The 25,034-nt window shown below is 34.9% G+C and overlaps 1 pseudogene; it reads right to left on the bottom strand.

The window, feature by feature from the left end:
• LOC149202575 (ruBisCO large subunit-binding protein subunit beta, chloroplastic-like) overlaps positions 1 to 25,034 on the bottom strand; it is a 115,232-nt pseudogene that overhangs the window by 26,743 nt on the left and 63,455 nt on the right.

Here is a 25,034-nt window from a genome sequence, read left to right as displayed (position 1 = left end):
CCAGAAGGATGTGCCATGAATATATGACAGATGGAGGTAATTGGGAAATAATTCTGCAACTAAGATGATATTTTATTCTAAAAATGTTACACATGATTTCTATCCATTCTCTTTTCATTACAAGGAGCAGTAACAAGTAGTAGCACAACCAAAAAGAGCAAGAATATTTCATTCACATCAATTACCTTGCAATTTTCATACTCTATGGACATCTTCTCACTGTCTGTCACAAAGTACGGAGAATTATATCCATGATCAAATTGCATTCCCTCTACAACATACAGATTGTTTTATGTAATTTTGCCCTCTTCGAGTGTCACAACGCCTTTCATTACAACTTTACTCATCCTTGCTATCATGTTTCCTATTTCATAGTTATTACCAATGCTTACTGGAGCAACATCAGTTAATTCACTATCTTCAACCTAGAGAATAATGCCAATTGCAGGGTGTTAAATTTCAACATGTGTACTCCCTTACAGATAATATTTTTCCCAAATGTTTGACAAGTAACTCCTAAAAATTCTACCCTGTAGTCTTCAAGAAACTCTAGCTGACAGTTTTAAATCAACTATTCCCCTAATGAAAGTGCACCTCAACCATAGATTAAAACCGGCTCAAATGTGTGCATTTACCTCCTTTGACAAATTCTTGAGTTCAAAACCAAGAGCCTTTACTATCTTGTCAATTCCCCTTGTAATTTGAATAGGATTTTCTCCAGCTGCAACAAACTGAACAGGCTTATGATTCAGATTCTTATCCACAAATCTTTAAAAATACAAGCTAGATTTATCTGTTGGGTTTTTCCTAACTAGGTCATACCAATTGATAACACGATCACAATTTCATCTTCAACAAGGCTATTTTTCCACTCAAATACTATCTTGATCCTTGTGAAGCCTTGAAAATTCACAAAATAAATAACTAAACAACAACCACCAAAAGGGCCAATAAAAATGAATAAATACTTAAGCCAGTAATAGGGACAAATAAATTACCTTTACACCTTAAGCTATTAAACCTTGCACAAGTACAACAGATGTGGTAGTTCTATCACCTGCTAAATCATTTGTCTTTGTTGCAGCCTGTCTTACCAACTTGGCCCCAATATTTTCAACTGGGTCCTCTAATTCAACCTGTCAGAAGCAAGGTGTAGCATTGAAAAGCATTAAATAGAATGGATTAACTAGACAAGAAATAAAAATTTAACTTGACTCATCAACATCTGGCACACAAGTATTTTTTTCAAACTGTTTAAAGTGTCATTCATTACTCTACTGTGGCTACTCCATAGACTAGGTACATCCTCAAAAGATAAATATGTTGTCTATGACTTGTGAGAATTTTTCCTTCCAGGTCTAAGACAGTAAGACATTTAGGCAAGGAAAACTAATATAGAACATAAAAAATTTACAACCCACATCTATAATTTACCTTCTTAGCTACTGTCACACCATCATTGACAATCTTCAGAGAACCATACTTTCTCTCCAAAACAACATTTCTGCCCTTCAGCTCAAGGGTGATTCCGACAATATCAACAAGATTGTTGACACCTTCCTACAAGACAATTTGAAAATATTTTTAGTAGGTGCACAACAAAATGTTGGAATATATGTCATACCAAACCTACATACAAACTACACATTAACGTCAAAGGTATATGGACAAGGAAAGATCTACCACAGTGAAGTTTTATGTGAAAAGAATCTTCCTTTAGATGGAATTTGTTTTCTCTGACCTACAATATTTTTGTCACTGACCCATCTCGGTTCAATTACAGCTCCTTTGCCATAGATCTTGGATTGATTACCTTCTCTCTGCTACGTAATCTTGTGGTCTGCCTTCTACTTAAATGATTAGAGGAGATGGGTGAAAAAGTAATAAGAGAAAACAATTTCTTGGCATTTTTTTCAAATACTGCACCCAGCTTCCTCTCCTTTCCAATGTTACCCAATGAGGCAGAGTGGCAACTGTTGTCATACTACCTATAGCATATGCCATCTTCCCTTATTTGGAATAGAGAATTACAATATCTTCATATTAGCTATCTCACAAACATGAATTCCATCTAGATTTAATTCATATTAGCTATCCAATTGCCCATATAGATTTAATTCACCACTGTTGTGCATAAACAATACTTCATATGCGAGCACCAGATATTGAAGGATCTGTTAGGACATACAAGTTTTTTCTTGAGCCCTCACTAATTTGACAGTTTTTCTAGAGTGAGTGTTGCCTTCTGATTTGGTAGTACCTTTAGTTTGGATATTTTGGGCATTCACATGGAAACTTAGGAACCTAGGTTGTGTTCCTAGATGACCCAACATGCTTCTGGAACCCTTGGAATTCACCCAACTTCACGACAAATGTTTAAGGAAAATCTGCCCAAATTGAAAAAACTGTTTTTAATACTTTTTTCCATAAAAGACTAACTTTGGGAGAAATTTACAAGATGGTGGTGATGAATTTTGAAAAAATAAAACATGATTTTCTCAGGAACATGCTAATTTACACAAACCTCTTTCATCTTTTCAACAGGTGTCATGTTTTGGAAGATTCGAATGGCTCTCTGAAGCCTATTTTTCAGAAAATCCCCATATTTAATTTTTTCTATTTTTATAAAAACACCTAAGCGTGAACTAATGGTTATGGAAATATCCAAGTGTCAAAAAGCATTGGCAAAGAGCATCTACGTCAGTGATAATTGTTGACAAATTGCACCCATAAGGTCCTAGTTTCTATGTCATCAAAATTCATTGTTGATATCAATTGAAAATTTTTATTGACAATAATACTATGACACTGGAGCATTGCTTATGCTATAGGAATAAATTGTTGCATTCATGGACATCTGAATTGGATTGTTTAGTGATCCTAGTGGATCTTAACTGCCAACAAAAAAACATCAAACAAAGACCATCTCGGAGCCAAAGGATTTATTTTCAAGGGAATTTGTATTAGGTGTTTCAATTTGTATTTTTCAATTCATTTGGACAGGACAGTACACAATGGACAAATGTACCGCAGAAACAAATGGAAAGGTTATCGGTTATAGCAATATTTTTCAAACACCCTGGTCATCGTTTATGGATGAAGATAGTCCATACTTTATTAAGGACACTCTCCATTTTGCAGGTAGAGCCTACTATCAAATAATTGTGAGACAACATGATCATTTTCTTTTTAAAACCATTACCATTAAACAAGAAAAACATTGCAATTGTTTAACAAGTAAGAAATTTAAGTTCGACAAGATTGTAAAGTTCATTCCTGTGTTATGGTTTTGGAGGATGGAACCTGAAGAAATTAAGTCCTCTTTTACTATTTATAATTTCACTTGACTGTGGTGATAACAGATTTTTGTTATGTCTGTCACTACTAGTCATGCTTTCAAACTATAAGTTGGAGATTTCAGGCAGCCTGTATCCAACATGAGGGCTTATTAGAAAAACTCAATGATGTTTCACGTACTGCTATCATAATGGTTTACATAATGAACTACAGAGAATTTCCTCAGAAGAATTGGAATAGAATAATGATAGGAATAAAGAAAGTGAGGCCTTCTTAGATAGTGAATCTATGGAGGAATATAATCTCATTCCAAAAAAGTTTGTGGTTACTATTAATGATGAACGCCTATAAACATCTCGTAAGCATCATTATGAAAATTTAGTCAACATCCTTGAGACTTATGTTCTATATGATTCAAACATTGGAGATTGCCAACAAATGAGTAATTTTTTGTCTCCTTTTGTTGCATTAATAGGTGATGAAAATGAAGCATTTTTGTGCTCTATCTACTCTATACACATGTCATGTGATGATTTCAGATTGAATGAGGTGGCTGAGTATTCTAACGCAGGGATCAATCAATTTGGGGCTATTGTAGATATTCAAGAAGTAAATTTGATTATTTCAGAGGTAAATGGTAGAGCAGTCAAATAATAAGAGATTAATAATAACTGGAAGAGGTTTTGAAAGAAAGGAAACAACAATTAAAAATTAAATCCAAATTTAGTGGCATCAATCTAGTTCTTTAAGGCATGAAATCAACAGTTCCAGATTTCAAGAGCATTTGGGATTGCGTAAAGTCTAGTGGTTCCTGCATACTATGGTAATCACACTTGTGGTGACTACTGTATACAACCACAATTGCACTAGTGGTGCCTATTGTATACTATTTTATTTGAAGTCTGTATTTAGGTAAAAAAGTATTAGAACTGGCCCAAAAATGTCAGGGACTAAGAGGGGTAAAAAAGACCTATAGGTCAGTTAAACAACTGACCAGGAACAAAATTTCAACTACTTGACAACAAATGAATTCCATTTGGCTAACTTGCCGCACCAGGGGGTGCTCTTTCATCAAAATCAACCAAAATTTGCACTATAATATTGGCCCTAACAACTAATTCACACCTCCAAGAGAAGTGAATCCTCGAGGTTGCCTAGCATGGTAATGTCATCATCCCTAAACCACAATCCCATTGGCATGTCTCACCTAGTGCTATCACGAGCACCTACATCATCCCTACCGATAAACAAATGAGATCAACAAAAAAAAGAGGTTCCAGTAAAAATAAAATAAACACTATTTTCTCTTTCTTCCCGGTTCCATATTTCCCTTCACTACCACTGAGCATCCATTTCCTTGATTTCAATACAAAATCCAAATGCAATTGGACAAGCATAGCTAAATAAAGCTGATCTTAAACAAATTGAGACTAAAAAGTTTGCATCCAACAAAATCTCACAAAGAAAACAAGCTTGCAAACCTTAACAAAGCTGCCAAAACTTCAGCTGAAGCCAAATCAAAGGCGTTCATAATGCTCTACACGATATAAACATTATTCTCCAAACTTACCAGCAAAACCATAAATCCTCACTAAAAAACCTAGAGCTTGTAAAATTGCATTCACAACCAGCTAGACAAAATCATGTCAGTCCTGAAAAGAAATAAACTTTCACAATACAAGCATAAATTCTTTAAAATTTCTTCTTTGAACAACTTCTAGCAACATTATAGAATCAAGCTCTGACAAGGAAGTGGATGATAATTTTGATTCAAAGAATTCTTACCTTGAACTGAGGTAATGGGATTCGATCCCTCCAAAGTTTGCTCGCTATTGGAGTGTGGTAATGGGATTCAATCCCTCCGAAGTTTGCTCACTATTGGAGTGTGCAGAATGCTCCAGAAGAAAGAGATTTGTTCTTGAAACTGAAAAGGTAGGGTAGGATGGGAGGCATAAGACTCCCTCGGCGGAATGTGGCTCTATCTAGAACCTACGCTAAATCTTATGCTAATGTAATTATGTAAGTCTTTAACCATAAAATTCATTGATATTATGTTAAGTGTGTTCTCATCGGTATGAGTGTCTTTTACATTTATTGCTTCTTTACACCTTGAGTACTTATTATTTCTGATATATTTTTTTTTATGTGTTTTTTTGGTTGTTGGTGGAGTTTGGTAATATGAATTTTTTAATTTTAAGTTAATAAAAGTTTTATTTTAATGCAAAAATGAGTTTGATATAAATATTTCATTTATAATGCTAGTAATTTTATAAATTTAAAATTATTTTTCTCAAATTTCAAAGTGAATGGTAAAAATACATAGTCTTAAGGGTCAGCCTAGTTAGTTGAGTTCCCATTGTTAAAACATATTTTCTATTAAAAGGTCACATGTTTAATTATCTTGACGTTATTGGAGTAAGACTTCATGGTCGAGCTCATAGGTTGTGATCCTTTCAAGTAGATTTGCCTCGTACAAATTGATACATATTTTATATAAATTTATATGTTTTATAATGTTGGATAATATAATTATGTTGGAGTGGAAGAACATGAAGAATTGTCCATGTTCTCTTGATGGTTTTAGTTAACTCATGGTTTTTCTACAAACGAAAAATGGATCATGGATTCAAATTTGACTGCCACAGTTAACCCTTAGATTAGATCAGCTAAATCAATAAATCGAGCTATCATAGCTAGCCATGAGACAAAGGATTGATACATCATCTCAATTAATCAGAGTATCAGTCGCATTAGGGATTCAGGGCACTACGCTAGGATTTTGGATAACGGATCCTACTTTCTTTCACCAACTCGTTACAGCCAGTGGTTTTTCCGACTCAAGAAGGAATCGAAAACTTAGACTTGGAGTAAATTTTATTAAATCTCAATGCCATTTATGTGGGTATTTTAGCATTGAGCAGTATTTTGTTTTTTTCAAAGCGAAATTCGACGATTTTTACAGATGAACGAGGAATTGTTCTTTTAGGACTTCATCAAGGTTCATGTGTTGTTTTCATTGAGGATATTTAGTGAGTGGCCTCATCCCAAAATGGAAAACAAATCAATAGTAAATGTTAAAAATCGTAAGGAAATCTCATATTTTGTGGAAACAAATCATTTGGGCCAAGTCAAAATTGCCTCAACAAGCACAACAAGGAAGTGGATTTGGGTAAATGCAAAACAATATCAGGGCATTTTAAAGCGGAGACTTTCCCACTTTAAATGGCAACAAGGAAGAAGAAAAAAGTCCTATAGAAACCGTTAGACATATAATAACAGTAAACAAAATCTTTGAAATGCCAATTTCATCCATGCAACAATGCCTCCCTCGAGACAACATCAACCAACTTTGAAAAAACTACAAAGTAGAAGAAGACTTTTGAAGGGAAATGTCTCCCCTCCTCCATGATGGCACAAATGTTGAGGATATAGTTGACGGTTCGATATTGAAGTCAAAATCCTTCCTTAACCCTTGAGCCAAAGAGGTCTCTCCTCAAGTATCTCTAATAATATCCTATGAAGAGTCATAACATTTAGCTTAGAAAGTATGACCCACCATGATCATATTAATAAATGAAAACCACTAAACTAATGTGATAATGTATTTAGAATTTCCTTGCAAAAAAGATTAACTTCTTGTTTGACCCTTTTATTAGTGAAAGTAGATTTCCTTATGGTCTCCATCATATTATGCCCCAACACTAGCTAACCAACATGACAAACCATTCACAATAAAATGTCATTGACGATGGTGTCGAAATGTGCAAATGAATTTGTTAGTTACCCCTTGTTGTGTATATCTCTCACCAAAGAAGAGGAGTCTAATCTACTCTTCCTCGGAAAAGAACAATTGCCATTGTCATTTCCACCTACCAGAACGAATCTCACAACCTTTAGAATCTTCATCACGTCAAAACCTACGAATAAATCCACCTCCTCTAATCACATTGCATTGAACAACTCCTCCTCATTCCACCATTTTGATAAACTATCAAAGCCTAGAAACCCTTGACCCTTGCAAAAAACCTTTGCAAAGTCCTCTCCATTCACATCTGATTTTAAACGTTGCAAAAAAGTACTACTAGTGTATAATCTTCTCCCTCATGTGGTTCATTGAACTCGTAAAATCCTTTCAAGTGGTGAGATAAACAACCATTAGTGTGTTCACGATTTAGAATACCCTTTTCTTTCTATTACTAAATGGTCAATACTACTTCATGCCTATTTTAGTAGATATCCCCTAGTTTTACCAAATACTTATTTTAATACCTACAAAACCTATAACCCTCTACCCAAAATCCCCACCCTTTACAACAACATTGCTTCATGAAAGGCATTTGACATTGCTTCGTAATTTTTCCCTTGTATATGAGAAAGAAACTAAATGTTACTTCTCCCTTATCCAAGATAATGCTCTTGATTATAAATTGAACAATGTATCATGATATTTCCTTTCTCTCTTCATGTGAACTTGCTCAATTAGCATCTAGATACCTTGTGAGATAAAAATCAATGTATGTATTGTATTTGGTATTGTGTCAATTATTAATTTTTAATTTCTTAATATTGTGTTCAGTGCCTTCCAATGCATGGTCAGTCTTGAATTAAAATTTTGACATGGAAAATCCCAATTTTGCAATTTTGGCAATAAAAGGCACATTGCAGGGACAACGTGTATCCATCTTGGTGGACAGTGGGGCAACCCAAAATTCTATTGATGCACAATTGGTGGAGTGTACATGCATTCATAGATTGATATATATCTTGAACAACGCGGGCAAGAGAGGATGCCCATACTTCACTTGAGTTGTCTTCTTGATTGTTGGTTCAATATGTTGAGGATAAGGTTGATGGGACAAATGTTGAGGATATGGTTGATGGTTCGATATTGAAGTCAAAATCCTTCCTTAACCCTTTAGCCAAAGAGGTGTCTCCTCAAGTATCTCCAATAATATCCTATGAAGAGTCATAACATTTAACTTGGAATTATGGCCCACCATGATCATCTAATAATTAATTGAAATAGCACTAGACCCCAATTTAGGGACTGGGTGGATCATATTGTGAGACTATGCTAGTGGGAACCCTAAATAAATGACTTGAAAACCCCTTGATTTTCTACCTTGATGGAATTCATCTCCCAAATTTCTTGTTGGATACACAAGTCCTAGAAAACATGACAAGGAAGATGAGAGGGAGTTGACAAGGACATTAGGTTGTCCTAGAACATCATGCTTGTGGGAAGAGCATGGGGGGGGGTGTTGTTTGGTCTGTGACTAATCTTGTGGTAAGGAGGAAACCACATTTCTTTCTAGAAGGTGGAGAAAATGTTTGTACAGACTCACAAGACTTTAGATATGTATTCGATGGCTCAGATGTATAACTTATAACGAAATACAAATCAAATTAGTGTTCTATGAGGATAAGTGAAAGGAAACTATAAGTGTAGATATTTATTATAAAAATTTGCAGAAACTGAGTCTCCTTTTATGATTGTTATTAATGCTCTATGAAATAAATTAAACTCACATGTTGTATGATGACAAACCAAGTAAAGGATATTGATAATGACTCTGGCAGGAATTAAGCTATCATGACTGATAATGAAATAGCAAAACAAAAAGGACAGTAGAATTACGAGAAAACTTAATGAGTAAGACCAGTAGGGAAACTTGGTTAGTCTTCTGGCATAGCCTGGAAGCGGCCTAGCCAGAATACAGTCTCGAAGCCTTGAATGTTAGATGAAGGGTGTGGTTGGGTATAAACCTTAGAAAAATAAATAATGTAGGCAACATGTAGTATAAGAAAGAAGAAAATACATAATAACATAACCTGTTACAAATATAATTCACATTCTGTTAAACCCAGAAATTCAAGAGGAACAAGTCTACGATACTGTAAAGAATAAGACAATTGTAGGAAGTAACAAATAGTAATAAGAACCACATTCATAATCTTAGCAAAAGATAATCAATCGAATTCTCAGTTTCAACCCCTCTAATGATTGACGTGGTAGCACCATTCAAAATATAGAAACTATTGTAACCATTAAACAATTAGGATTGTAGTACTATTAACCATATAGAGTCACTCTAATTGTGTTGAAGCCATAACAGCAGAGTCTGGCACAACTGTATTAAAAAAAGTTTTGACCTGAGTTAATTTTCCTTATAAAACCCTAACTAGCTGAGAAGGAGTGAAACTTAAGGAAATTACATTACAGACCCAAAATTAATAACCGAGTCTAACAGATGCGTCAATGGAGACCAAAAACTGGAATAACCTCTCAAGCTCAAGTGGCCATTATGACCATTTAAACTTTTAACGAAACAGGACAAGAAAACCTTGAATCTTCATGTCACCATAAATCTATGAAATACCTAGAAAACATAGAGTAATATAATCTTGAGCATGACTGCTGGAAATTTGTCATCCATAAGTGAAACGAGAGGTGGAACACCTACACAGACCTAAAAGCATTTAAAAAATGAGGGTTGTTGAACTGTAGGTAACATATCATAACCATTCCATCAATTTCGTAGATAATACCAAGCCATAACAGAGTCTTGGGTAACCCAGTGAGGGTTAACAGTGAATACCTAATTTTGACCTCTTTCTGCTGGAGCCATTTCCCACAAAAACTGGAACCAAGCCACTTTGTCTAGCTACATATCAGTATTAGAACCCCATGAAAAAAAATGAAAGCTGGAAACTTAGCACAGAAACATTATTAGGTTCGTTAGCAAACCTTACATCGCCATTATGGAAACCGGTGGTAAAATTTTGTAGGGAAGGGTGCAGAGGTTACCTTGCCAAACATCCGGAACCTGCAAGGTAGAAGTTGTATGGAAACCCTACAAAAAACAATGCGAATGAACCTCGGCCAGCATGGATCGGGCGGGTAGTTACCATGACCAAGCTCAAGAAAACCTTCACTATCGGATGGGCATCCACGTCCTAGATCGTTGATGAGATCCAACTCCCGAGATAAAGATAGGTGTAAGGATTAGAAAAGGTCTCCATAAGTTTCTAGTGCATGAATTCATTGTGGGGTAATGTCTATAAGAATATGATAAAAATTCATTTTACTTCATTGAATCCAAAACCATCAAGGTAAGTTAATAGGGTATGGTAATCATTTTATGGAAAGATAAACTCTTGTTCCTTTTCCTCTTCAAGGGAAACCTCCCAATGAACTAATGCTCAAGTACAATCACTATACTTAACACATACAATAAGGAGGACTCAAATATTATTCATTTATAAAACCTAAATTTTAACCACTATTGGTGCCTATGCTAATGAATAGGCCATAAATGGCCACCATACTTATAATATTATTAGCCATTATGGACCCCATTACATCACTAGGGGGGATCCCACCATTTCATCCCCTTTGAAACACATTGCTCTCAAATTTTATATCTATGATGTATCTCCATAAGCCAACTTCTTGTGTATGGGCATTTCCCCCAACCCTAAGAGTGAAGTAGTCATTACATCACTAGGGGGGATCCCACCATTTCATCCCCTTTGAAACACATTGATCTCAAATTTTATATCTATGATGTATCTCCGTAAGCCAACTTCCTATGTATGGGCATTGCCCCCAACCCTAAGGGTGAGGTAATCCAAGAAGTGTGTCCATAAAGGGACCATCCATAAACCAAGGTCCCATGTACAAGTACTACACTCAACACTAAGAATGAAGTCATCCAAGTAATGCATCCAAAAATCCAACTATCAAGTATAAAATGTTTCCTTCAATGTTGACAATGAAGTCATCCAAGAAAGGATTACATAGTCTTATATCCTAGGTACAAGTGTGCATGTTGGGTCCTGACTAATCACACATGAAATTGATGAATAGACAAGAGGATTTTGTTAAATATTATCACCATGGTCATAAGGATCCAAACATATTTCCACCAAGATACTATGTCATCCATAACCAAAATATCATCCACATAGATACAAAAGATTAGTTATTGATATGGAGTTATGTACTCTATGGTATGTACAAGTACTATTACACCAGAATGTCACTACTAATCATCAACAAACTTATTTTACCAAGGTCCCTTAAGATTGTCGTAAAAACTTAGTGGGAAGAATTAAAGTGGAACTTCAAAGTTTAATTTGTTTTACCTTGACTAGGTTAGGTAGGAGGCACCATCTGAGATCCTGATAGAAATATCAACAGATTTTACTGAACAATTATCTCTTTCACAAGGTTTCTCGATTGAGGCCCTAAATTTCATTGAGGCCTACCCACATTGATTAGAAGAACATAATATGCCATCTTCAAAATGCTCCACCTCCTGATTTAAAAAAATAATATTAGGGGAAGGAAAAATTAATTTGAATCCTAACACACCAATAGGATTTTTTCTACTTGTTTTATCAAGAAATCTAATTCTATTAAGGAAACAAGATGACTATGTAATCAACAAATGTTAACGCTCAAAATAGTTTTGTGAAAATTTTCCATCACCTAAGGAGAACATATAGATGAAGGAGATACTAAAGATGAGGCTCCCATAATAGGTACAACTTAACCTCCACCCATCAATATCCCATTCTAGTAGTTTGAGTTAATTTGATTGTCCCTCTTTAATGCATCCATCACTACAATACATGAAATCTTGAAGCCTAATATTTTCATATATTGAAAAGGCTTGGTTGATCCAATCCCTATACTCTAGTACTTCTCACATGGATACGTTGTCAATTTATTGTGTGTAAACTTAAGATAATTTGTGATCCCATTTTTAGATTCATGAATTAAATATTCCCATCCATTCTCTACTTTATTTTGTATAAACATGAGAAGGAGACATGAAAACTTAACTTACTAGTGACGTGACTTCTAAATAGTCCACAACATCATAAGATGATCCATAGAAACATCACTAAAAGTCAACCCATATTAAATAGTTATCAATTTAATAATTCATTATATAGTTTAATATATGTTATTTTCTAAATAAACCATGGTTGATAATAATTTTGTTAACAATAACAAAAAATCTTATATAATAGAATATGTTTGTGTGTTTTTTCGTTAGCAAAAACAAAGTTGATCATATTTCTATTCGATTTGAAAAAAATGAAAATGGTAGGTACTTATAGCATTCAGAAGGAATTGAGGTTATTATATTCTCGTTACGAATTTCTATCTCAATATTTAAAATTCGAGCAAAAAAATTAAGAAGGCCATAACCCTTTATAAAATTGATTATAAACAACTAGTATTTTAAATATTTATAATTAAATTATACCATCATAAAAGTTTAATTTCTTCCAATAAGGAAATGATGTACTCTATCATCACCTAGAATAGAGTACTCTCGCAAAGGTCTATGTAGATATGACATTCTATTCACTCAAGATTGATTATTGAAAAAAATATTTGGAGTTCTAATCTTCACCTAGCCATAGACCTTATTGCTCCAGATATTTCAAAAACAAGTCACACATGAGCCATCAATCCATTACTAAGTTGTCTCTTCTTAGCCTTGTCCTCAATTACACAAGAAAAAGTGATGCCATCTTCTCCTTCTTCTCCCTCCTTATATAGAATACATCGATGGTAAGGAACCCAACCCCTATGGTCCACCTATCATTATAAATTATTCCTTTATCTTAACATTTTCCATTCACATAAACCTACATTATATATTATTCTTCCTTTGTCTTCAATTTTGTAATAATCAATATAATAATTAATTAGTAAAATTTATACTTGTTACAAATTTCAAATTTATGAATGGAATGTCAAGAAAAGGTATCATGTAGATATTGAACATTGCATGTCTTAAACCAATATAGAATTTTCATATCTTTAAAAATTGCAGCACTAAAAGTTGCACCAATGCTCGTTTTGCACATAGCAAACAAGATTTTAGAAGGAGGCCAAACTATGAGATGAACACCACCAGCGTAGAAATTTAATTTGAAAATCCCAAAAACCCAACTTTCCCATTCAATAAGAAAACAATAGATAATAAATTTAGGTGAAAATGTTGAAAAGCATAACCACTTGGTTCTTTTTTATATAACTTTTCTTGACGAATGCAAATAGTGTATTCCTTTGTAGAAAATTATGAGCTCTGAAATGTTCCATGATAATTGCATATTCTTGGGGCTTGGTTTTCAAGGCAAAGTCCAACATTCACTCTAAACTAACTATGATCATCAATAACCACTTGGTGAATGCTAGTAGTCAACCAGTAAACCAACCACACTAGAATTTGAAACCGAATAGGTCAAAATGAAAATTAAGTATGTTAACAAAAGAGTTCAATAAGAACTTGAATTTGGTTATTCGTGCCTACTAGGGAGATATTTCCATTAAAGGAAATAATAACACAAGCAAAAATACAACAAATATAAGTGATCTGAATGATGACATTACCAAATATATAAATGAAGGACTGGTAAATTTATGGTGATCATGGGAATGATAGATCTCAAAGACAACATGCTGATGTTGTTGGAGAGGGACATATCATTGTGGAGGGATGGATTTAGTCTCTAAAAGGGTCTCAACTCAATCTACCCAGTTGGATGGGTTGTTTATCTCAAAGATAGTGAGATTGGTTAAATTCAGCTTATCAGGTTCGTCAGGGTAGGAGAGGGAGGCAAAATTGGGATGGGAAGCTTAACATTCCTCCACAAGGAAAATGTATGCTAGCATGTAAAGGTAAAGGGAATTCTAGGGGGGTAATTTGAAAAGTAAGGGTGAATTATGCCTCCGTGAATGCACATCATGAGGTTGTGTTTAAGATTCACCATTCTGAAGCTGCGAGAAGACTAGGGTGTAAGCACAAGAGAGAAGCTAAACATATTGTGAGTTGAGAAGAGGGCCAAGAAGGCCCTTTTTGGTTCTTCCTATTTTAGATTAGAGACACAAGATTTAAGAGTGTTTATAAGGTAGCAGTAAAGATGAGATGGATTGTCAAGCATATGCTGGTAGGGGTGTTGTTGGACTGTCACAGTGGAAAAAATGATCTAATGGATAAAATGAATGCCTACTTCCAAAGAAAATTTCAATGTTGAGGAGAAACTTGGGAGGGGTAGTTGATGGTTCCCTAAGCTAGGTCAAGTGCTTGCAATGGATTAAAGATCAACTTCTGCTGCAAAGTCTCACGAGGAATATGATTATGCAATAAATGCACATGAAAAATTGGAAGTCAAAGTCTAGGACTCATTACAAAGAAGCAGTTCAAACAATCACCACTAAGTTTTGAATGGGATCTAAAATTTGATTTTCTCAAAATTGAATGAAGTTGGAACCACTCTAAAACAACCCAAAACAATTAATGTTAATATTAAAATTTTAAGTAAAATTTGACATTATCCTTATCTTTCCTTTTCAAAAAGGAAAGATAAGGAGAATGCCAACTTTTACTTTAACTTTAAAAATTAAATATTACCATTAATTACTAGGGTTAGGTTTTGTAGGGCCCTAGGGTTAAGATATTTTTTTTCCTTTTAAGTATTTTTTATTAAAAAATTAATATTTGGTGGTCATTAGCTATGTTGCACTACATTCTTGAGAATTGGTTAGTTTAGTAGAGAACTAGTCACTTTGGTGTTTTAAGGTCAGTTTAGTACAAGACCAAGCTTAGCCAATCTAAACCACCAAACTAGACTAGTACAACTCTAAAACCATTGGGACCAACCAATTCCACTAGTTCTAGGTAAGTGCCAATAAGAGTGTGCCCTTATCATCTTCCTCTCAAGTCGTTTTGTTGGATCCTTTCAGGAATGGTGATTTGGAGAGTGCCATAAACTGTCAGACTGTTGTGAGCACCTAAGATCATAAGTAGTTAAGCCTTGACAAACACAAATTTGCAAGGAACTAGTACAAACATCCCAAAACATATTTAGTGAGGACGTGCATGCAAGGAACTATTACAGACCTCCCAAGATACTTAGTGAGCATGCGCATGACAAAAAAGCATCGGAAAAAATTATCCACCCTCAAAAACCTTTCCCAAAACATTGAAGTGTGGTGCAAAACAAATTGTTGGTAGTCTATTAATGCTACCAATAATCATTCCCTCTCCAATTTCTTAAGAAGTTCCTACTCAAGCTACCTTCTCCACTATGGTTATAGTAAGTTCTTGAAACTGTGTGAGCTACAAGAAATTAAAACTTCCTTAGAATCTCCACCAATATTAGGGAACTTGACTTCTCTACATGCCCCAACTATTTTTGGTTGATTGATCAATTAACTATATGATCACTGAGTTTGACTGAAGTCCCACTGCTTAAATGACCTTTCACTAGTTCCTCCAAAAGTTAGAACTAGTTTAATTGACAACAACATGAGATGATTGACCTTTATTGCTACAAATTAGCAATTGCATATGCAGAACTAAACTCTAACTCCTCCAACTCAAATTTACTGAGTAAACTAGGTGACACAAGCCATGTCACAAAAGTTAACATCATCCAAGTTGTCTGTTGATGTGTAAATTCAATTTTTTTCAATTTAATCAAGGAAAAATCAAATTGAGAATTTCTTGCTTCATTTTTCAACACATAGTTCACTGGAATGGATTATTTTCACTATGAACTTGTTATAGTTCACATGTTAAATTCATAAGGTTTTAGGTTGATGTGGTTCTATGTGTGTGTATATAAATAATAAAACTCCATTTCTTGCTATTAGAAACAAGACTCCCTATGAAATGTGGTATGACCACATTCCTTCGGTGAGGCATCTCAGGGTTTTTGGTTCCTCCTATTATGCCTTCATACCTAAGGAACAGATAAAAAAAATCAATGTAAGGAGTCACAAATGTATCTTCTTTAGGTACTCATACCTCCAAAGCATACCATCTCTATTATGAAGTGAATAAGAAGTTTATAATATCTAGAGATGTGATCTTTCTGTAGTCTTCCAAGATTGACAATGTTGTTGAGTGGCAGCTTAATCGTTTGGATAGATTTGAACATGCGAAGTATTTTCAAGAGTTTGATAGTGAGATTCCACATCTCCTTCTCTTAGCTCTATACTTTCTATTAAAAGCCTTGAAGAAATTAGGTTGAAGGAAATTCCTTCCCTTGGTTTGTCAGGAAAGAGCTAAGAGACTACTAGCAGCAGGTAGCCAAATCTGATAAGCAGTGAGGATACATGCAAGATACAAAGCAAGGATTAATGCAAAGGAGTGTACTGACTATATACATATCATCAAACATCTTTCATCCCACTTAGGATTCCTTGCATCATGCTTGGTTAGTCATAAGATCATGTTGGTCACAACCTCTGTAGCTTAAATAAACAAGTGGTAATACTCTTCATCTTCTAAGCTATGTAATAAACAAGTGAAAGGGAGAAAGACATGTAGAGGAAACACATGGAATGAATTTCAGTTCTTGCAACCATGCATGTCATTAAAGACAGAATGATACGACAATGATAAGAAAACTTTTAAGCTACAGTAAGAGGTGTATTTCAAAAGATGTGCTTTGTTTTCCATACCTATCCTCCAAAGAGTTATGCATCAGATGGAGTCTTCATGCGGTCCCGATATTCTATCATACCTTGGGTTCCTTGGTCTGCTTATTTTTCTCCTCAGCTCCTTGAGAGTCATTTATCATGTCATCTTTCTTCGTGGCCCCTGAGAGACATAATTTTGTAGTTTCAGCGGGCAGTGACTGTTGCGAGATGAGGCCCTAGGAGGACACATTTACATAGTTTTAGGATGCAAGGCACTACTATGGGATGAGGGTATTGGAGGACACATCTACACAATTTCAAGATGCAATGTAGACTGGGTAGTCAAGGGACAAAACTGCACAATTTCTGGAGACAGTGGGTTTCAGTTGGGGGAAGGAAATTGGAGGAAACCACTGTGCAGTTTTGAATGCTAAGGGAGGTTGGGATTTCTGTGCATTGCATAGTTCCAATAGGTAAGGGAAAAGATTGAGGGTTACATATGTGAAGTGCGCAGTTCAGGAAAGTTGGATGAGGCTAGGTTTCTAAGGATACTCCGAAATTTGGCTAAGTGTGGGACCTGTGGAGCTGATGTGAACAGTGATAAAACTTGACTACAATCACACACTTTAAAACTTAGCCATACAACATAGACCATCTAGAACATATAACACATACTTCGCTTAATGCAACACCTTTGTGGTAGCTTATTGCAAGTGCGGCTCTGATGATAGACTTTGGGAGGATAAAGGCAACACTTGTGGAAGAGTGTGTGAAATGAGTGTGAAACATGTCTATGTGGTGAGGACAACCCATTCCCATAAATATTTCCCCTTGAAGCAAAACAAACCTCCCTTTTCATGAAAAGCGATAACCCTCATGCCCAAAGATGACACATTCTATGTAAGATAAAATCATGCACAGCTCTTAAGATCAAAAAGGGGAGCTTTAGATAATCAACTTACCAATAAGTGACTAAGGAACGATCAATCACAATATCCATAGTAGGCTCCAAAATTTAAGTGCAAGCCAAAATTTTGGAGGGTGTTATAGCTACTACAACAGAGCGTTCACCTTCTTACTAGCTTCTTTTTCAACCAATGTCTTGAATTCTATGAATTTGGAGAATGTCTCGTTTTTCTTCCACATGAAGAAGATCCAATACTTCCATGAGAATTCATCAATAAAAATGACAAAATATTTGTGTCCGACAGTGTAGGTTGTCAAGAAAGGCCCATAAACATCATAGTGGATCCTTTCTAGGACAACAGGTGCTTTGTTTTCCAGATCATGGAATGTGGATTTTATGTACTTCCGCAACGTAAATCCTTTGTATACATCCTAGTTCTTAAGTGCTCCTTTAGGGAGGCCAGTGGTTATTTTTCGTATAATATTCGACGTATCATGATGCAAATGACCAAGTATTTTTTCCAAAAGTTCATTGACATCTTGACCTGCGCTTTCTCTACCTTAGTGCTTAATGCAGCACAATCCTCCGCATCTAGATTATACATGTTCTTCACATGAACCCCAATCTACTTCAACTATCTCATGGATATGTGTCTCATGAATGCTTTTCCTTTATTGAATATCACTTCACAACCATGGTAAACCAACCACTTGGTGAATGCTAGTAGATGGACCCCTAATCCTTTACATTTCATAATTCAAATTAATTATTTAAATAACTTTTTATCAAATTTTATATAAAACTAATTAGTAAAAAAAATATTTAAACTGTCAACCCATTTTAATTTTTGAATGCTAATTTCTCTCTGATCTCCCATCGCTACACTCTAATGACATCCATCACTACACTCTTGACATGTATCAGAGCAGTAGCAACGTCTATCGTATTAATGTCTATTGACTTGGCCCACTCCGGGCACTTTTGAACCCGGATTGGCAGCAACGCATTATATGTGAAGTAATAAGATCTGAACCTAGAGCTTGTAAAATTGCATTCACAACCAGCTAGACAAAATCATGTCAATCATGAAAAGAAATAAACTTTCACAATACAAGCATAAATTCTTTAAAATTTCTTCTTTGAACAACTTCCAGCAACATTATAGAATCAAGCTCTGACAAGGAAGTGGATGATAATTTTGATTCAAAGAATTCTTACCTTGAACCGAGGTAATGGGATTCGATCCCTTCGAAGTCTGCTCGCTATTGGAGTGTGGTAATGGGATTCAATCCCTCCACAAGGAGAATGACGACAGAGGAAGAACGATGACGGAGGAAGAACATTGAATAAGCATCGATATCTTCATAAATTCAAAGGTTGAGGATTGGCGAAGTGGTAAGGTTTTATGATTTTATGGATTAGATCCTAAGGTTTGAATTGAATAGAATTCCGCAAAGATATGTAATGTGTTATTTTAATATGGGTTGAGTGTATAAGCGGAAATTGGGATTTTAACCAAAGTCTGAAGATTATAGTATGATTGATATGTACAGGTAGAAAGAATTAAACCAAAGTATTATGATGAAAAGAATTTTATAAAGAGAAGATAAAGAAGGTTTAAACTTTGGATAAAGGATGAAATGCTTCTGCATAGTGTTGATATGAAAGGGATATTTTTTTTACCTTGATTATAAGGTTTTTCACCTTGAGCATGGGTGTGATGATCTGGGACATAATATTGACTTATGGAAATGTCAACTGTGGGTATAGATGTGGCTTAGGCTGCATCAAATACTGGCAGCTACATGAAGGCTTCCATGGAACATTTGAAAATTTCAAAATTGATAATTGTCTTGCCATGGACAAATGTCAAATATATATCTGGTAGCAGTCTCTAACAGCAATTATGGATTCATCCTCAAGGTAAACTTTAAAGATATTCCCTGTAGTGTTCTGGGAGACTTCCATGTCAATGATGATGGTATATTTGAGATCCTTGTGAGCTCATGATTTTGATGAGCTACTTTCTGGTGACATTTGAGACAATGTTATTTTTAGCAGGGGCTACATGTTAAATCTGATCACACATTTTGAATCCAAATTGAATCATAGAAACCATTAGAAAAGGCTCAACTGTACATATCCACCAATTCTGTAAAAGAGGGAATTTGTATGATTGGTCCTTCGAGTTCGGAAGGACAAATTAAAACCCCTTCATAAGGAATCAATAAATTGGAGTTGTCAATTTCAACATTTTACCATCAATCGCTCTATAGATATTGAAAAGATGTCCACTGATATAATGTCCAGAGCATTTTTAAGCACATATGTAGATGTTAAAAATGACATAGGATCACCATCCACTACAACAGAAATCATTGATCACCATCAATATAGATCCCCATTGTCCGAATGGGTTGTTCTTATCATTTTTCTTGGGTTTTTCATAGCATGGTTCTTTCACTAAAGAAGAACCTGTTAATGTTTTATTTTTCCCCAACATGCAACGATTACAGTTTTTTGTATGGGAGACAAATTTATGGACAAATGTAATATATTCCATGTACATGGACAAATGTATTTTGAGAAAAGTAACTGGTTCATGGTTTTGTGATTATCATTAATACATTATGGTGTTGTCTGATCCTTCCAAACACCTTCTCAGATCTTTGTTTCTAGAGAGATATTGATATGCTATGTGATTTGTTCGTTGGTTGTTGATCAGTGATGAAAGGTTTGTTTACTATGTTTATAAGGAATTTATTCTTAATAACACTATTATTTCTCAATCACCCAGTCACTCTTCCCATCTCCACCTTGGATTTCATCCCAATAGTTTTCCCAGATCACAACTCTATTTTGGCTTGACTTCTCTGTATTTCGGATCTTGTGCTTGTGGATTTATCATGATAGTAAGGACCTAGTCTTTTTAAATCAAAGCAAATATTGCTCATGCTCAATGTGTCATAAGTTAGGAAATGTCAATATTTCTCCAAGAAATCAAATCCGTCATGATGGTCTACTATGCTAAATCCCCCATGTGACCACTCCACTTCCTCCAAATCTTGCACTAGTTTTTCCTCTACAAAGGGATTCTTATATAAAAACTAGAATATCTATGAAAGGGTGACCATAGTATTGTTGAGCCTTTGTTTTGTCTCGATCTTTTATGCTTTTTGTTAAACAACTTTGTTTGCATTATGATGTATGTGTTGTACTTGATGGAAACCCACTTATATCATAACAACTCTCTTGTATATGGTAACTTGATGAATCTACAGAAGAGATATTAGATGTGATAGAATGCATAACTTACTCAAATGAAAGATCACAGTATAGCATTACAACAAAGAATTACAGTTCAAACTACAAAGAATGAAGAAAGAGAGGTATACGCAGGTTCACCTTGACCAAGCTACATATACACGTAGGTTAACAGAACAAAAGGAGCGTATAACGTACACACGCACTTTCACAGAAAGGAAAGCACGTATACCTTGGGAAACTAAGTTTTTGGTCCATGGTATTTTGATCCATGGTATTGGTCCATGGTATTTGGTTTGAGGTATTTACACTAGGTATTTGATCCAAGGTATTGGTCCTAAGTGGTTTTGTCCCATGGTATTGAGAAAGGCCTAAAACTATATAAGGAGGAGAAGATCATTAGGCCAGTACACACAAGCATTGAATATCTTATGAAGTGGGAGATCTAGTATGCAGGATTATTGGGTTATGGTGCATTGCTGGATCCGAACCAAGGAGGATCCTTAGCGGTTTCTAAAGGAGAATATCTAATGATGGATCAGGATCTTAAGGTGTAAAATGAACTATCATTATGTGTTTTTCTCATAAGTTTTCTAGATCTAAATACTGATGCATATATTATTCTGTACATGATATGTTCTGGGTATAACTGAAGTCTGGTATAGGTGTAGAATTATGAATTAATATTTGTAGATGTATACGCTGGTTGGCTTTGAGGAAAGCACGTATACACGCAGGTTCAACACATCAAAATAGGGTATACCTTATAAAATATGTTTTAGTTGTTGTTGTTTGTTGTTGCAGAGTTCTGGGTTCTGGTTATTATATTCTGGTGACAGTATTCTGAATGATCATATTGATGGGTTGTCAAAGTTATTGATTGATTCGGTTGTGGTTGGTTCAAAAGGTGATTGGTTGATGTAGATATATTTGATATGATGTTGTTGATGGATCTAGTCTGAAAATTTATGAAACGTGGTCCCTGGAAGAAAAGGATAAGGTCGTAGCCTTTTGTAGGTCAGCGCCTACGTACTAAGCAAACATAACAGCTAGTACAAGATCTAGGGGGTTGTAGCTCCCTTCCAGTAGAAGCTAGAGAACAAGATAAGGTTGTAGCCTTTTGTAGGTAGAAGCCTGTGTACTGGTATAAGACTGCACCAATACAAAAACTGTAAACATAATTTTCTTGATAAAAAAAGACAAAGACGATTGCAGTAGGTGGTTTTCACCCACATTGGGTTTCCACCTTATATCTTGGTGTTCATTTTTGTTTATGTGTGATGCTTTAATATGTTTTTACTGCACTGACTAATGAATTCCTGATATACTGATTAAAGTTCAATACATGATAATTTGGGTAAATCAAAAGATCTCTGCATATATGCTGGTTGCATTAAGTACAGTCACGTATACATGCTAGTTCACTAAGTTGAAGTAGCGTATACAAATCAGTTTTGAAAATTAAATTATTGATCTGATAATACTGATTCACCCCCCCTCTCATTATTATTTCCAACAAACTTGTGTTTGCACCAAGTGTTTAGCCATTACCATCCTTTTTATGCTAATATATAGTCACCCAGAGGTAATAAGTTGTGAATTCTTGAATTCTTCTTTATGTAATAATATGGAGATATTTTCATGTCAAAGCACCACCCATATCAAGTTTCCATGGTGGTAGATGTATAGATCCAGTTCCACTAGTCCACTTCCTGTTCCAATAGCCCAGCACCTGCACCAACAGTGGAAATCCTTTTCTCACTTCCACGATTTTCATACTTCGGACTATCATGGAGGAAAATGGCCATATGGGTTTTGAAGGGTAGGTGATCAATATGTTGATGTGTTCCTGCGATGAAGTCCAGGCCTTCCAAACAGCGCGTGGAATTAAAGTCAAACATTCAGTCACACAACATTTAAACAATGTTCCAACAATATCTACAATACTGTTTCTTTTTGCCTTTCTAGGGGAACTGCAGATCAATTATCGTATCTTTTATTTTTAGATGTTGAACTCTAAATTATGCATTATACCATCATAAAATATGGATTGTTGGTGTACCAGCATGGTTATAAAACATGAATCCATACTATGTACATGGAGGCGCAGAGAGAAAGATACACGCATGTAGGGGGCACATCTGGATCGATAGCACAAGATGTATTGCATTTGATAGAGGAAAGGTATTTTTATAATGTAGAAGATTAAGCTTTACCACTGCTCAGTGGGATGACCGAGGGGACCACTAGACTCCAGATATGTAATATTGATTTTAGAATTAATACAATCTGACATTAGTTTTATATATTAATCTTTCCACTTTATTCTTGTTCTGAATTTCCTCACATGGTTTAAATGGCGGTTAGTCTTTTTATTTTTTGATTTCTTGGCTTAGATTGATATATCTTGATTTGATATACTATGTGTTGGCATAAATTACAATTTGATTATGTGATAGTTTGTTTTGCGTAGTATGACAACATGCTTCTGGTCTAGACTGCAATTCAAGCATATTATTTAAATCCTTTCCATTATTTTGAATGTTATTTAAACTTAACTAATGATGTTATATTAAAAAGAGTGAGGCAGAGTATATACTTTCATTTGCATCTCAACTGGTTTGCAAAATTAAAACATTATATTTACCTTGATCTCAATTGTTGCATAATGGAAATTACCCTAAGATTCTAAAAAGGAAATTAGAGCGTTCAAGGAGCTGATTTCTTATCATTCATTATTATCTCAACGAAATAATGCAAGGACCAGTGAAGATCAATAATCGTGATTAATATTCTTTTCATCATAACTAACGCTGCATATATCATCGTATTTCTGTGAGCCTGGAAGCAACAGATGGATGTGTCTTATTTCTATGATATACTTTGTGTTGAAGCATAACATCATCATCTTGATTCTTTTAAAAAAACATTCAACTATTTTTGTAAGTTAGTTAGAATTAAATGCTTATGATTTCTAACTCAATTCATCTTTGTAGCATAGCAGTAGATCTTATGATTTCTAGCTTAGTTCATCCTCTTTCATCTTTGTAGTGTAGCAGTAAATTTTAATATTCTTTTCATTGGTCGTGTCTTGCATTTATTTATTTTCCTCAACATGTTGTGAGTGTCAACGAAACCTACATTCCTTTGTCCCTTGGAAAACTGAGGAAGACTTACTGCAGTAGTAAACCCAACCCAGGAGGAGCCAGAAGTAGACTCCCAGTGTGTTTACTTTGCCTTGAAGAGTGTTGTTTCTTTACTTGATTGATGCCTTTTGATTTCTTGTAGGTTCTAGGGTTTTGATTTCGCAAGTCGTTGAGGTCATACTTTGGCATTACCTGTGTTATGCCTCTGAGTCTTACGACCACGGGTTGACAAATTAAATGTTGGTGTCATCTTAGTTGCAGGGCAGCTCAAGGGCGGAAGTGACGGTAAGACGTGAGTGAAGAGCCACGCATCCACTTTAGCTTGGGTCGCTCCAAAGTCGAGTTATTCATATAAAACCTAACATTTATACCACCCAACAAGTATCATGCTCTGCTTTAACAAAGTTTAGAATTGCATATCACACTTTTTTTGTCTTTTTTTAATGTATACTTCTAGACTCTCCTCAGAAAAAGAATATTGACAACAGATCAAATTTTACCTTACCTTTATATGCATTCATGAGATTTATGGGGTTTTGTATGATGGAATAAGAAAAAATAGTCCAAAAATGATATCTAAATCAATATGGATAGACACAACCAAATTTGAGACTAGATCAAGATCTGAGTTTTGCAGGAAATTGAATTGTAGAGTGTGGGAAGGGCACTAATAAAAAATATCCTATCATTGTAGCTTCCTAGCATTGTGCACACCCTTTATATTTTATTCACAATCTCAATCAAATTCTACATATGATATTTTTAATTACAGTGGGAAGAGACAAAATTGTGAAGCTCTCCTCCTTACAAGAATGCATGTGATAATGATTTAATGATGGTAGCATCTAATAAGCATCCATGTGAATCCAAACAATTATATACAAATATGCAAAGTTTTTCAAGAATATACCAAGGGTGCATATAACCAATATAACACTAAGTGCAATCCAATCTGAACCGAAATAGG

The sequence above is a fragment of the Pinus tabuliformis genome, chromosome 2_1 (assembly GCF_031772625.1).
Source record: "Pinus tabuliformis cultivar Carrire ecotype Pingquan chromosome 2_1, CPIR1, whole genome shotgun sequence".
In the NCBI taxonomy this organism is placed as follows: Eukaryota; Viridiplantae; Streptophyta; class Pinopsida; order Pinales; family Pinaceae; genus Pinus; species Pinus tabuliformis.
The sequence above is the reverse complement of the archived record's forward strand: the minus strand, read 5'-3'. Positions and strand labels throughout refer to the sequence as shown.